At 43.5% G+C, this 15,049-nt stretch overlaps 1 protein-coding gene across 1 annotated transcript in view; it reads left to right on the forward strand.

Moving 5' to 3' along the window:
• The first annotated feature begins 336 nt into the window (after positions 1-336).
• Positions 337-15,049, forward strand: part of LOC122565351 (ufm1-specific protease 2-like) — a 63,656-nt gene continuing 48,943 nt past the window's right edge. Inside the window, exons 1-2 of the mRNA XM_043721235.2 lie at positions 337-392; positions 8,056-8,233. The gene's annotated coding sequence lies outside the window, so the exon portion shown is untranslated. The remainder of the gene's footprint in view (positions 393-8,055; positions 8,234-15,049) is intronic.

Here is a 15,049-nt window from a genome sequence, read left to right on the forward strand (position 1 = left end):
TCAACAGCGCAGACCTCACCACCCTGGTCGCCAGGTTTGATGATTGGATAGGTGCTAGACCTGAGGGAATGGAACACAGTTAATTCAGGAGGAGGCAGGGGGTCATAGTGGGTGAGGGGAGCAGGGAAGTTAAGAAGGCCAAGTTCACATCAGCAGTTCTCAATGCAAAATCAAGTACAAGTAAAAGGCCAGAAGGAAAAGTCCAGGGTATTGACAATAGATGCTCACAAGTCATGAATGAGTAGAAAACATGCACAGTAAATTTATACATTATTTAGACAAAGGATTACTTCATTTCAATCAATTGTTTCAGCTGCCAATTGATTCGGAAGATTTGTTGTTTCGAATAAAGGGAGGAGTTCAGTTGGAAGGAGTTATCAACAAAACTGATGGTGAGCAATCTTTTATTAAATACTTTATTTCATTTAAATTAATCTGTTTTACATATTTTGTCAATTTTTTCTATCATGGAAAAATTAGAATTTTTATTGCCTCTTATGTAATGACATTTTTTATACTAAAATTCTGTAAGAGAATTTTCCCGTGTCGTCTCATCGTTTTACCCCCTCAGGCTGAGGCACTTTGGATCAACATGCCAAGTGCAGTCATGTCTCTTCATTAAAGCCAGGATTTTGCTGATTGTCGATTCCTCCACCTCATTCATTACTCTTTCCCCTTCCTTGCTCTATTACCTCTCTCTCTCTCTCTCTCTTTATCTCTCTCTCTGCCACCACCTTCTATAGAGTCATACAGTCATAGAGATGTACAGCATGGAAACAGACCTTCCGGTCCAACCCGTCCATGCCAACCAGATATCCCAACCCAATCTAGTCCCACCTGCCAGCACCCGGCCCATATCCCTCCAAACCCTTCCTATTCATATACCCATCCAAATGCCTCTTAAATGTTGCAATTGTACAAGCCTCCACCACATCCTCTGGCAGCTCATTACATACACGTACCACCCTCTGCATGAAAACGTTGCCCCTTAGGTCTCTTTTATATCTTTCCCCTCTCACTCTAAACCTATTCCCTCTAGTTCTGGACTCCTCGACCCCAGGGAAAAGACTTTTGTCTATTTATCCTATCCATACCCCTCATAAATTTGTAAACCTCTATAAAGTCACCCCTCAGCCTCCGAAGCTCCAGGGAAAATAGCCCAGCCTATTCAGCCTCTCCCTGTAGCTCAGATCTTCCAATCCTGGCAACATCCTTGTAAATCTTTTCTGAACCCTTTCAAGTTTCACAACACCTTTCCGATAGGAAGGAGACCAGAATTGCACGCAATATTCCAACAGTGGTCTAACCAAGGTCCTGTACAGCCGCAACATGACCTCCTGTACTCAATACTCCCCTCCTGTACTCAATACTCTGACCAATAAAGGAAAGCATACCAAACGCCTTCTTCACTATCCTATCAACCTGTGACTCCACTTTCAAGGAGCTATGAACCTGCACTCCAAAGTCTCTTTGTTAAGCAACACTCCCGAGGACCTTACCATTAAGTGTATAAGTCCTGCTAAGATTTATCTGAATTAAACTCCATCTGCCACTTCTCAGCCCATTGACCCATCTGGTCCAAATCCTGTTGTAATCTGAGTTAACCCTCTTCACTGTCCATTACACCTTTAATTTTGGTGTCATCTGCAAACTTACTAACTGTACCTCTTATGCTAGCATCCAAATCATTTATGTAAATGACAAAAAGTAGAGGGCCCAGCACCGATCCTCATGGCACTCCCCTGGTCACAGGCCTCCAGTCTGAAAAACAACCCTGAAAAATGTGTTGCTGGAAAAGCACTGCAGGTCAGGCAGCATCCAAGGAGCAGGAGAATCGACATTTCGGGCATAAGCCCTTCTTCAGGAATGAGGAAGGTGTGCCAAGCAGGCTAAGATAAAAGGTAGGGAGGAGGGACTTGGGGGAGGGGCATTGGCAATGTGATAGGTGGAAGGAGGTTAAAGGTGAGGGTAATAGGGCAGAGAGGGGGTGGGGGCGGAGAGGTCGGGAAGAAGATTGCAGGTCAAGAAGGTAGTGCTGAGTCCGAGGTTGGGACTGAGATAAGGTGGGGGGAGGGAAAATGAGGAAGCTGGAGAAATCTGCATTCACTCCTTGTGGTTGGAGGGTTTGAGGCACTCTTCCTCCAGGTGTCATGTTGCCATGGTCTGGCGATGGAGGAGGCCAAGGACCTGCATGTCCTTGGCGGAGGGGGAGTTAAAGTGTTCAGCCACGGGGCGGTTGGGTTGGTTGGTGCGGGTGTCCCAGAGGTGTTCTCTGAAACGTTCCGCAAGTAGGCGGCCTGACTCCCCAATGTAGAGGAGGCCACATCGGGTGCAGCGGATGCAGTAAATGATGTGTGTGGAGGTGCAGGTGAATTTCTAATGGATATGGAAGGATCCCTTGGGGCCGTGGAGAGAAGTGAGGGGGGAGGTGTGGGCGGATGTTTTGCATTTCTTGTAGTTGCAGGGGAAGGTGCCGGGAGTGGAGGTTGGGTTGGTGGGGAGTGTGGACCTGACGAGGGAGTCGCGGAGGGAGTGGTCTTTCCACAATGCTGATGGGGGAGGGGAGGGAAATATATCCTTGGTGGTGGGGTCTGTTTGGAGGTGGCGGAAATGACAGCAGATGATACGATGTATCTGGAGGTTGGTGGGGTGGTAGGTGAGGACCAGTGGGGTTCTATCCTGGTGACGATTGGAGGGGCGGGGTTCAAGGGCGGAGGAGCGGGAAGTGGAGGAGATGCGGTGGAGAGCATCGTCAACCACATCTGGGGGGAAATTGCGGTCTTTGAAGAAGGAGGCCATCTGGGTTGTTCGGTATTGGAATTGGTCCTCCTGGGAGCAGATGAGGCGCAGACGAAGGAATTGGGAATATGTGATGGCGTTTTTACAGGGGACAGGGTGAAAGGAGGTGTAATCTAGGTAGCTGTGGGAGTCGGTCGGTTTATAGTAAATGTCCGTGTTGAATCGGTCGCCTGAGATAGAAATGGAGAGGTCTAGGAAGGGGAGGGAGGAGTCTGAAACACGGTCCAGGTAAATTTGAGGTCGGGGTGGAAGGTGTTAGTAAAGTGGATGAACTGTTCAACCTCCTCGTGGAAGCACGAGGTAGCGCCGATACAGTCATCGATGTAGCAGAGGAAAAGGTGGGAGGTGGTGCCAATGTAACTGCGGAAGATGGACTGTTCCATATATCCGACGAAGAGGCAGGCATAGCGGGTGCACATGTCTACTCCTTTGGTTTGGAGGAAGTGGGAGGATTGGAAAGAGAAGTTGTTCAGGGTGAGGACCAGTTCAGTCAGTCGAAGGAGGGTGTCAGTGGAAGGGTTCCTTGCCTTTCCAAATACATGTACATCCTGTCCCTCAGGATTACCTCCAACAACTTGCCCACCACCGAGGTCAGGCTCACCGGTCTATAGTTTCCTGGCTTGTCTTTACCACCCTTCTTAAACAGTGGCACCACGTTTGCCAACCTCCAGTCTTCCAGCACCTCACCTGTGACTATCGATTATACAAATATCTCAACAAGAGGCCCAGCAATCACTTCTCTGGCTTCCCACAGAGTTCGTGTTTACAACGGATCAGGTCCTGGGGATTTATCCACTTTTAACCGTTTCAAGACATCCAGCACTTCCTCCCCTGTAATCTGGATATTGTGCAAGATGTCACCATCTATTTCCCTACAGTCTATATCTTCCATATCCTTTTCCACAGTAAATACTGATGCAAAATATTCATTTCGTATTTCCCCAATTTTCTGTGGCTCCACACAAAGGCCGCCTTGCTGATCTTTGAGGGCCCTATTCTCTCCCTAGTTACCCTTTTGTCCTTAATATATTTGTAAAAATGCTTTGGATTCTCATTAATTCTATTTGCCAAAGCTATCTCATGTCCCCGTTTCGCCCTCCTGATTTCCCTCTTAAGTATACTCCTACTTCCTTTATACTCTTCTAAGGATTCACTCGATCTATCCTGTCTATACCTGACATATGCTTCTTTCTTTTTCTTAACCAAACCCTCAATTTCTTTAGTCATCCAGCATTCTCTGTACCTACCAGCCTTCCCTTTCACCCTGACAGGAATATACTTTCTTTGGATTCTTGTTATCTCATTTCTGAAGGCCTCCCATTTTCCAGCCGTCCCTTTACTTGCGAACATCTTCCTCTAATCAGCTTTCGAAAGTTCTTGCCTAATAACGTCAAAATTGGCCTTTCTCCAATTTAGAACTTCAACTTTTAGATCTGGTCTATCCTTTTCCATCACTATTTTAAAACAAATAGAATTATGGCCGCTGGCCCCAAAGTGCTCCCCCACTGACACCTCATTCACCTGCTGTTGAGTTGCTCCCCCCTTTGTTAATCCCCTCTGCATTCCAACATGCTAAATGTAAACCCCATATCTGAGTTCTGTAGTCTGTGTACTGCAGCATTATAAACCCCCTCTCAGACTGACCACGGCCCAAATTCTTGACTGACTTGGATAGACAGCCCCGACTAATGACTGACCAGACTCTGACTTATCTATGTACAGCTCCCAGTCACATCTCCCATGACTCCCTGGACTGTTCATGCTGGACAAACAGGGCTGACCGTGGCTCACTTCCCATATTGTAGAGGTATGGACCCCGACCTTGATAGCTCTAAGCGCCAGACTGACTGTACCCAAGTCCCTGGTCTAATTTGGGAGGCTGACTTTAATTTACTGTGCAAGGAACCCGAGCTGAAGGGTGTGTGTCTTGATTTGACTGAGGACTACCCCCCTTAGACTTCATTTTGATTATCCCAAGGACGAACTTGCCTACCAGCAGACTTTCCTGGATGGATACCTCAACTGCTGACTGACCAGACTGCTGACTGATCGCCATGCAGTTCTCCAACTGACATAGCATGAATCCCCAGACTGACTACACTGGACCTGCAGGACTGACTGTAGCCCACTCCCAGGACTATAGGGAGACAGTCTCTGAACCTGATTGCCCTAAGCAGATTAATGACCTTGCTGAAGCACGCAGACTGTGCACAATACCTTTAACTGACTATACCTTGATGACAGGCACTCTTGCCTTAACTGAGGACTAGAGCTAAAAATGTGTTGCTGGAAAAGCGCAGCAGGTGAGGCAGCATCCAAGGAGCAGGAGAATGAGCATGAGCCCTTCTCGAAGGGCTCATGCCTGAAATGTCGATTCGCCTACTCTTTGGATGCTGCCTCACCTGCTGCGCTTTTCCAGCAACACATTTTCAGCTCTGATCTCCAGCATCTGCAGTCCTCACTTTCTCCTTAACTAAGGACTACTTTGACTTTTAATTATGACCATCTAGATGATGCACGTGCAATATGTTTGGTGCATCATAAGATAACAGCCCACAGTATATTAATATAGATAGGGAATTGGCCAATGGGCAGGAAACATCGAGAGGGAATAAGGGGTTCTTTTTCAGGTTGTCATGCTGTAGCTCGTGGGGTTTCAAAGGGATCAGTGCTGCAACTGCAACGGTTACAATATATATTAATGACTTGGAGGAAGGAAGTGAATGTAAACCAACAGATTCAAAAACAGCTTTTTCCCTGTTTTTATTAGACTTTTGAACAGACCTCTCAAATGTTAATGTTGATCTCTCTCTGTTCACCTTCTGTGCAGCTGTACCGCTATATACTGCAATCTGTTCTGCCACCCTGATGCACTTTATTCATCTGTGCAAAGTAGGCATCGCTGGCTGTCCAGCATTTATTGCCCATCCCTAGTTACCTTTTAGAAGGTGGCAGTGCACTGTCTCCTTAAATCGCTGCTGTCCTCCTGCTCTGGGTTGACTCACAATGCCATTAGGGAGGGAATTTCAGGAATTTGACCCAGCGACAGTGAAGAACGGGGATATATTTCCAAGTCAGGAAAATGAGTGGCTTGGAAGGGAACTTTCCCATGTATCCATGTACTGCTGCTCTTGTCCTTCTAGATGGAATTGATCATGTGTTTGGAAGGTGAAAGGTATCATTTGGAAGGTTTGTATGGTATGAAACTAAAATAGGTGGAAAGGCAAGTTGTGACAAAAATAGAAAGAGTTTAGAGAAAGATATTGATTGGGTATGTAAGTGGGCAAGAAGTTGGTAAATGGAGTGTCGTGTGAGGAAATGTAAAGTTGTTCATTTTCAAAGGGAGAACAAAAGAACAGAAAAGGAATAAAAAACTGCATTGCCTATGACTTCTCCTAATTTCGATATTCCTCAGCTTCTCGGGTGGCTGGGGTGGATTTCTCAACCCGGTCACAACGCAACAGTGAGTGTGGGATAGGGGGAGTTATATGGAGGTGACAGTGTCTCTGTCACTGGCTGGAGAGTCAGCAATGACTTGCGCTGCCAACTCCAATCAGGCAGTAAGAGGTCACTGGTGAGATTCTTATGGGATCAGACCCTGAGGCTGAGAAGTCCCATTATAAAACACACAAAACACAGAAAGCTAGCATACTGGTGCAGCAGGTAATCAGGAGGGCTAATGGAATGTTGGCCCTTATTTCAGGAGGGTTGGAGTATAAGGGTAGGGAAGACTTACTGCAACTATAATAGGTGCTAGGGTGACCTCATCTGGAGTACTGTGAGCAGTTTTGCTCCCATTATTGAAGGAAAAATATAATTTCATTGGAAGCAGTTCAGCGAATGTTCATTAGGCAGCTTCCCGGTTTGGAGGGATTTTCTTACACATAAAGGCTAAACAATTGGGAGTCTGCTCACTGGTGTTTAAAAGAATGAGGGTTGATCTCATTGAAACATATAGGATTCTTCAGAGGCTTGACAGAGTAAATGCTGAGAGGAAGTTTGCCATCATGGGAGTGTCTAAGGGGCACCAAATTAAGACGAGGAGGAATTCCTTCGCTCAGAAGGCTGTGAGTCATTGTTGCTCCTTGTCACAAAGTTGAGGAAAATTCCTTGCCTATATTTAAGGCTGAGATATATTCTTGATCAGTAGGGGAATCAAGGGTTACTGGTAAAATGCAGGAAAGTAGAGATCAGGGATGTCAGATCAACCTTGATTCTATGGAATGGTGGAGCTAATTTGAGGGGCCAAATGGCCTACTCCTGTTCCTATTTCTTATGGTCTTTATGTCTAATAATGGGCAAATGGCCCATAGTTCAGGTATGAGATGTCACATAATGGCCATTCAACAACATACCTTGGCTGATCACTGCTGGCAAGCATGACAATCTGCCTGAGTCTGTATTTGCAGTAAAAAGCAAATAAATACCGAGTACTGAGCATTTAAGCTCTGAGTGAGGGGGCAAGGCAATGAAAAGCAGGAATGCTATGAGCCTCCAACCAAGAGCAAAGTAAGTGCACTCTAAGAGATCAAGTGAGGAGCACTGAAGTGAACCCTGTTTGAATCCATGAAACGGATGCCTTTCCCTGCACACAGTGTCTTGGCTGCAGCATTGCTATTAAAAGTGCCGGGTGTACTGTAAAGGTTTGCATGGAAATGCCAAACCATCTTGCAAATTCGTCAGAGATGTGCCATGAGGGTTTAGTGAGGCTGGTACACATTGGATGCCAAGGTCCTTGGATTGGAGGTGCATATGGTCACAGCCCGTAGAGCATTTCCTGAGATGTTAGTGCTGCATGTTCAAAATGGAGGCCCAAAGGAGCAAGCAGAGACTTGGAGGTGCCAGGTAATTGCTCTGACTTTCGTGTTGGGAGTTGTCACCCTGTAGCTTCTAACTGGCAGGTCAGAAAATCGGAAACTGCATATAAAAGAGGATTGATTCGGCATTAATGAGTTGCTTGTGCATGTGAATAGGCTTGTCACTCTTCAACATTGTTTAGAAAATGAAATGTTTTTGTACTTGACCGTGAGAAACTCTGTGTTGGCTATCTCATACAATTTTCCTAACTTCCTTGGTCTGGCCCATGTTGTTCACCACCTGGGCTGATTCTGCCTCTGGACTTTACTCACTATGTCAGAAGAGCGCCTGATAAATTGACTAGTCTATTTTTAAACCTAACACTAGAATTTATGAAAAATGTGACAAATTGCAAAATTTTTCACCAGCTCTTTTTTACTTTCCCTTATTTGAATTCAGAAGAAGGAATTAAAGCAGCCTTTCAGGAAGCCATTAATGAACTGATTTCTAAGGTAAATTCAAAGGCTTTCATCATAAGTGGCGGTCCAATATTTATGTGGCCCAAAATCCATACCAGCACACACCAATCAGAACTACAAGATGACACTCAGTGCAAAGCCATCTTAAAATATATTGCGTAAGTATCCGAATGAAATCTGTTAAATTCCTTCATACTAGATTGGGACAGTTTACTGGTGCCAGAATAGTTGCTACTACAAAATCAATAAGTTTAATGTGCGAAAATTCAATATTCAAATGGGAATTTAATTTGAATGTCTAATCTTTCAAGTATCGACTTTGTCCTTAGTAAGTTGGGTTGAGTCTAGAGAAACTTTGAGTTAGGTAATATCCAAAGTGATACATCAGCAAAATGATGTGCATGTGTTCACAGATATATTACAGACATTACTAGAAGTGAGAACAATTTGATCTGATGAACTAGAGATACCACGCAACATCAAACAAAAGCAAAATACTATTGTTGCTGGAGATCTGAAATAAAAACAGGAAGTGCCGGAGAAACTCAGCAGGTCTGATCCCATCTGTGGAGAGAGAAACAGAGTTAACATTTCAAATGTAATATGACTTCTTCAGTTCTAAAGCAGCATCACGTTGGACTCAAAATCCTAACATTTTTACTCTCTCCATAGATGCTGCCAGACTAGCTGAGTTTCTCCAGGCACTTCCTGTCTTTATATCACACAAACTCTCTTTTATTATGATTTTTCTTTTAGAGTATTAGTACCAACATGGTAGATATCACTGGTAACTCGTTAAATCATGAGCCGCTGAACAAGTCAAAGCAGTATGCTGGTTATTCTTTTGATGTTTCTTCATCATGGCCTTTCATGTCTTTTCAAATCATCGTTATTTTTTGACATTTAAGTGTTCATTAATAGTCGACATAAACTGTGAGTGTGATTTTCACCAAATCTTTCTGCGTGACATGAAAGCAAATAACAAGTGGAAATCTGTTTGTATTAACATCTTGAATATTCTTTTGAAAAGTGCCTTTGACAAGGTGCCACACAGGAGGCTACTGAGTAAAATAAGGGCCCACGCTGTAGAGGCAAGCTGCTAGCATGGGTAGAATCTTGGCTGTCTGTCAGAAAGTACAGAGTGGGGATAACAGGGTCCTTCTCAGGATGGCAGCGGTGACAAGTGGTGTTCTGCAAGGGTCAATGTTGGGTCCATAACTTTTCACATTATATATTAATGATCTGGATGAAAGAACTGGCTAAGTTTGCAGATGATACCAAGATCGGTAGAGGGACAGATAGCATTGAGGAGGCTACAGAAGTATTTGGGCAGGTCAGGAGAGTGGGCAAAGAAGTGGCAGATGGAGTACAATGTGGGAAAGTGTGAGGCTATGCACTTTGGTAGGAAGAATAGAGCCATGGACTATTTTCTAAATGGAGAGAAAATTCCGAAATCTGAAGTGCAATGAGACTTGGGAGTTCTAGTCTGGGATTCTCTCAAGGTAAACTTGCAGATTGAGCCAGTAGTTAGGAAGGCAAATGCAATGATGGCATTTATTTTGAGAGAACTTGAATATAAAAGCAGGGATGTACTTCTGAGGTTCTATAAGATTCTTGTCAGACCACGTTTGGAGTATTGTGCACAGTTTTGGGCCCCATATCTCGGAAGGATGTACTGGCCCTGAACGGAGGAGGTTCATGAGGATGGTCCCGGGAATTAAAAGCTTAACATATGAGGAATGTTTGTGGACTCTGAGTCTATAGTTCGTGGAGTTTAGAAGGAAGAAGGGGGATCTAATTGAAACTTACTGAATGGCCTGGACAGAGTAGATATTGGGAGGATGTTTCCATTGATAGGACAGACCCGAGGGCGTGGCCTTAGAGTAAAGGGAATACCTTTTAGAATGGAGTTAGGGAGAAACTTCTTCAGCTAGAGCGTAGTGAATCTATGAAATTCATTGCCACAGAAGGCTGTGGAGGCTAGGTCATTGAGTATATTTAAGACTGAGATAGATAGGTTCTTGAGTAGCAAGGGATCAAGAGTTACAGAGAGAAAATGGGAGAATGAGGTTGAGAAACTTATCAGCCATGATTGAATGGTGGAGCAGACTCAATGGGCTGAACTGTCTAATTTCTGATCCAGTGTCTATGGTCTAATTAAGGTGGCTGTCTCCTCAGACTTTGTATTACCAAAATTCAACAAATGGTTAACATGCTATAAGTGCATCTGACTAATAGATTTTTTAAAAAAACCATCAGTTACAATAGAATTGTCAACAGTTTTTATTGCATTTTCAGAAATCAAAGTAGCTTTAAAGACCATTATATATATAAAACAGAGTAACTTTGTAATATTACAGCAAAGAACCACTATGTTGCTGTTTTCAGTGGGCAGCTATTCAAAAATCTGTGTCTAGGCAGACTAGTAATTGGTGAGGTAGCCAGTGTGGCTAGTTTATGTAGTTAAACAACTTTGAAAATGTCTGAACTAAAACCCACCATGACAAAATGGATGACTGGTAGGTGAAATTAATCTGGTGAGATTAATACCTTCATGAAATGAATGTGAACATTGTGAATAGGCCAGTGTTTATTGCCCATCCCTCATTGCCCAGAGAGCAGTTAAGATCAACTACATTGCATGGGTCTAGAGTCATATATAGTCCCAGACCAGGTAAACGCAGCAGGTTTTCTTCCCTGTAGGACATTAGTGAACCAAATAGGTTTTTATGACAAGCGACAGTGGTTACGTGGTCTCCACTGGAATGGGCTTTTATTCCAGATTCCTGCCATCAAAATAAATTTCAGTGATTAACCCTTTCAAACCTGTGGACTATGTACCACCCTCTCAAGGGCAATTAAGGATGGACAGTAAATGCTAGCCTAGCAAGAGATGTCCACATCCTGCGAACAAATAAATTAGAAATAAAGGACATCTTGATTATGTTAAAAAGTGCTATCTAAACAGATTTTTTTCAAGTGGATTGACATGGTTGATGATAAATATTGTGAGATGATGGACTCTCCTAGGTCTAGTGTAAACGAATGTATGAGAGTGGCTGCACTTTTAGAAGAACAAACAACAATGTTCACCAGCTTCTACCATTCTGTTCTCATCATCTGCACAAGAGCAGTCTTGGTGCTTCGTCACCAGACTGGATTGCATTTTGAATGTATGAGGGCCTTCACTAGTCTGTGTCATCTCTCTTCCCTGTTGTACTCAAGCTTATTCTGCAATGAAAGAAAAAAGAAATGACATTGGAATATGTGCAAGAGAACTCAATGAGCAGGCATAGTCAGTTAACTCAGTTGGCTGGACAGCTGATTTGTGATGCAGTGTGATACCAACAGCTTGGGTTCAATTCCTACACTGGCTGAGGTCACCATGAAGGTCTTACCTTCTCAACCTTGCCTCCCATCCGAGGTGTGGTGACCCTCAGATTAAATTCACTCAGTTATCTCTCTAATGAGAGAGCAGCACTATGGTCTTCTGAGACTATGGCACCTTTACTGTCAGATGGTGAGCCCTCTGCAGTTGGGAAGTGTGATAGGATTGTCAGCATAAGATTGGTGAGAGCCCTTCAGTACATATCATGCAGGTGGTGATGAGGTGGACACAGTAGCAGAGTTAAACTGAGTGAAGGTCCAATAAGCATCAGGTTGCAGCAAGAAACCAATTATTTTCTTCCTGCGCTGAATGATGCCTATGAGAGGTGTTGACTCTGGTTAAAGATGCCCTCCAACACATCTCGTCTACATCCCGCACCTCCGTCCTCAGACCCCACCCCTCCAACTGTAACAAGGACAGAACGCCCTTGGTGCTCTCCTTCCACCCTACCAATCTTCGCATAAACCAAATCATCCGCCGACATTTCCGCCACCTCCAAACAGACCCCACCACCAGGGATGTATTTCCCTCGCCACTCCTTTCCGCCTTCCGCAAAGACCGTTCCCTCCGTGACTACCTGGACAGGTCCACGCCCCCCTACAACCCACCCTCCCATCCTGGCACTTTCCCCTGCTACCGCAGGAACTGTAAAACCTGCGCCCACTCCTCCTCCCTCACCTCTATCCAAGGCCCTAAAGGAGCCTTCCACATCCATCAGAGTTTTACTTGCACATCCACTAATATCATTTATTGTGTCCGTTGCTCCCGATGCGGTCTCCTCTACATTGGGGAGACTGGGCGCCTCCTAGCAGAGCGCTTTAGGGAACATCTCCGGGACACCCGCACCTATCAACCACACTGCCCTGTGGCCCAACATTTCAACTCCACTTCCCACTCTGCCGAGGACATGGAGGTCCTGGGCCTCCTTCACTGTCGCTCCCTCACCACCAGACGCCTGGAGGAAGAACGCCTCATCTTCCGCCTCGGAACACTTCAACCCCAGGGCATCAATGTGGACTTCAACAGTTTCCTCATTTCCCCTTCCCCCACCTCACCCTAGTTCTAAACTTCCAGCTCAGCATTGTCCCCATGACTTGTCCGGACTTGTCCTACCTGCCTATCTCCTTTTCCACCTATCCACTCCACCCTCTCCTCCCTGACCTATCACCTTTATCCCCTCCCACACTCATCCATTGTACTCTATGCTACTTTCTCCCCACCCCCACCCTTCTCTAGCTTATCTCTCCACGCTGATTCCTGATGAAGGGCTTTTGCCCGAAACGTCAATTTCAAAGCTCCTTGGATGCTGCCTGAACTGCTGTGCTCTTCCAGCACCACTGATCCAGAATCTGGTTTCCAGCATCTGCAGTCATTGTTTTTACCTCCTGTGTAACTTGTACCACTGGGAAGGAATGAAAAAAAAACAACAAAATTTGATATCAAGCACATTAAGACAAGTCATCAAAAGCTGGGTCAAAAAGTAAGTTTTTAATAAGGAAAGAGACAAGGAGAGAGACATAGAAGAGTGGAGAGCTTTAGATAGGAATATTCCAAACATATATTTAGTATAATTATAAATATTATCTGCTGAATGTAGAAATCCTATATCAATCTATAGCCAGCCTTCCATGGTTATCAGTTCTTAATGAAGGAGGTCATATTTTGTATGTCAAAGAACTGTTTTACAGCTAATATAACATAAAACATGAAAATCACAGGTTAACTAATTCAGATCACTGCTAGAATCTTGTGTCCTCTCTCAATGCAAGTTTGATGATGGTGATGCAGGGAGATCAGCGGGAACATCTTTCCTAGTTGCATTCAGTTTAAGCCTGTGGACAGTCTTTCCATTCAAACACTAAGTGAAACACTGAAATGACTAATTAAAGCCCGTTTTAGTGCTTCTTCCTAGCACTGTTAGTGTTAAGCTCGTCATGAAGGTGAATAGCGTATGTCAATCCGTTTGAATAAAATGAATGCTTTTATATAGCACTTTTTAATATGATCACGATATCCTTTCTTAATTTATTTACTCATAGGATGTGGGGATCTTCGGCTAACTGGCATTCCTTGTCCCTAATTGCCTTTGAGAACATGATATGTATTATACAGGTTTAAAAGGATTAATATGTGAAACAATGAGAAAGAAGCACCATGTTTTCATCTGAGCTAGTCAAACATCTAGAAAACTGCAAGGGGCTCCTTAATATATAATGAATTAATTATTGTTCAAACTTATCGAAGGCTTAATCAATTTTCCTGAGCTAGACTAAGCAAATATACATGACAGTGGTGAACTACTTTCTTGTCTCTGCGGTCCATTTTGTTGCTATTAGGAATTGAGTGCCAGCGTTTTAATTAAGTGACAATGAAGGAACAGTAATGTAGTTCCAAATCAGGATGGCTAGGGTTAGGTGCAGTTTAGGGGAATCCTGCAGGTGATAATGCTGCCATGCATCCACTGCTCCTGCCTTTCCAGGTTAGAGAGGTCAAGGGTCTTGAAGTTGCTGTCAAAGAAGCCTGGGTGAACTGCTACACTGTATCTTGTAAATGGTACATACTGCTGTGGCAGTGTTGGTGGTGAAAGGAGTGGATATTTAACATAGTGAATATTATAGACAATGAAGACATTTTAAAATGTAGTCATGCAGAGTACTGTGGTATACAAACCTGATTTTGACTGATATTTGTTCAATGCTGTGCTTGAGCTTTAAGGTTTTGATAAGGCACCCTACTTGCTTTGAACTTGTTTAATTGTATGCCAAGAATTGTGTAGAATTTGCTATATTTCTGAATAGTGTTAACTATTTTGGTACAAAGTTAGATCATAATGAAAATACAGCAGTACAGAGAAATTTAACCTGCCCATGCAGTCTGCATCCCATCTTTCTGTTGTGGTAATGCGTGTTGCTCTATTTAACTGTATTTAATATAGTTGTCCTCTCTGATGGAAAGGACAAGAATGAAAGAAATTTATATCTTTATATTTTTCTAGTCCCATTTACTCAGATAGAAATTAAGCTTAATTAAATTTAGTCTCCATTTTCATTAATTAACCCACGCCAATATTGTTACAGATAGCAGAACATGAACCGTCAGGTTCTATTTGTCTTATCACAGTTTGCAATTTTTATTTCAGGGTTGAGGTCAGTGAGATACTTAAAAAGGCTTCCAAAAAGAAATCATTAAAGATCGTACCTCTGGTAGGCATGTAGAATTCGTAATATTTGATTTTAAGGATTTCTTGCTTTATCAAGAATTTTTGATGAGGCTTCATCTGTAATGACTTTAAGGTAGCCAGCTAGATTATTTTTGTGGTATACAGAAGGGGGTAACCTGTCACAGCTTAAATGGCAATAGAGAACCTTCAAAGTCATGACCATGGGTTGCAACATTAACTGCACAGATTCGTTACATTGTCAGTTTCATTTTGTAAACAATAATTGGACTCCCAGAAGGTTTTACAACCCTTATTAATTGTTTAAAATTGTCACACACTGAGCTTGTGGCTTTCTCATGAATGGATGAGGTAGATCATATCTTGTTTACAAAATTCATAAGAAAGAAAGGGCAATTTCAAAATCCG

The sequence above is a fragment of the Chiloscyllium plagiosum genome, unplaced genomic scaffold (genome assembly GCF_037043375.1).
Source record: "Chiloscyllium plagiosum isolate Xiang-an unplaced genomic scaffold, Cpla_swu_hap1 HiC_scaffold_2, whole genome shotgun sequence".
Classification (NCBI taxonomy): Eukaryota; Metazoa; Chordata; class Chondrichthyes; order Orectolobiformes; family Hemiscylliidae; genus Chiloscyllium; species Chiloscyllium plagiosum.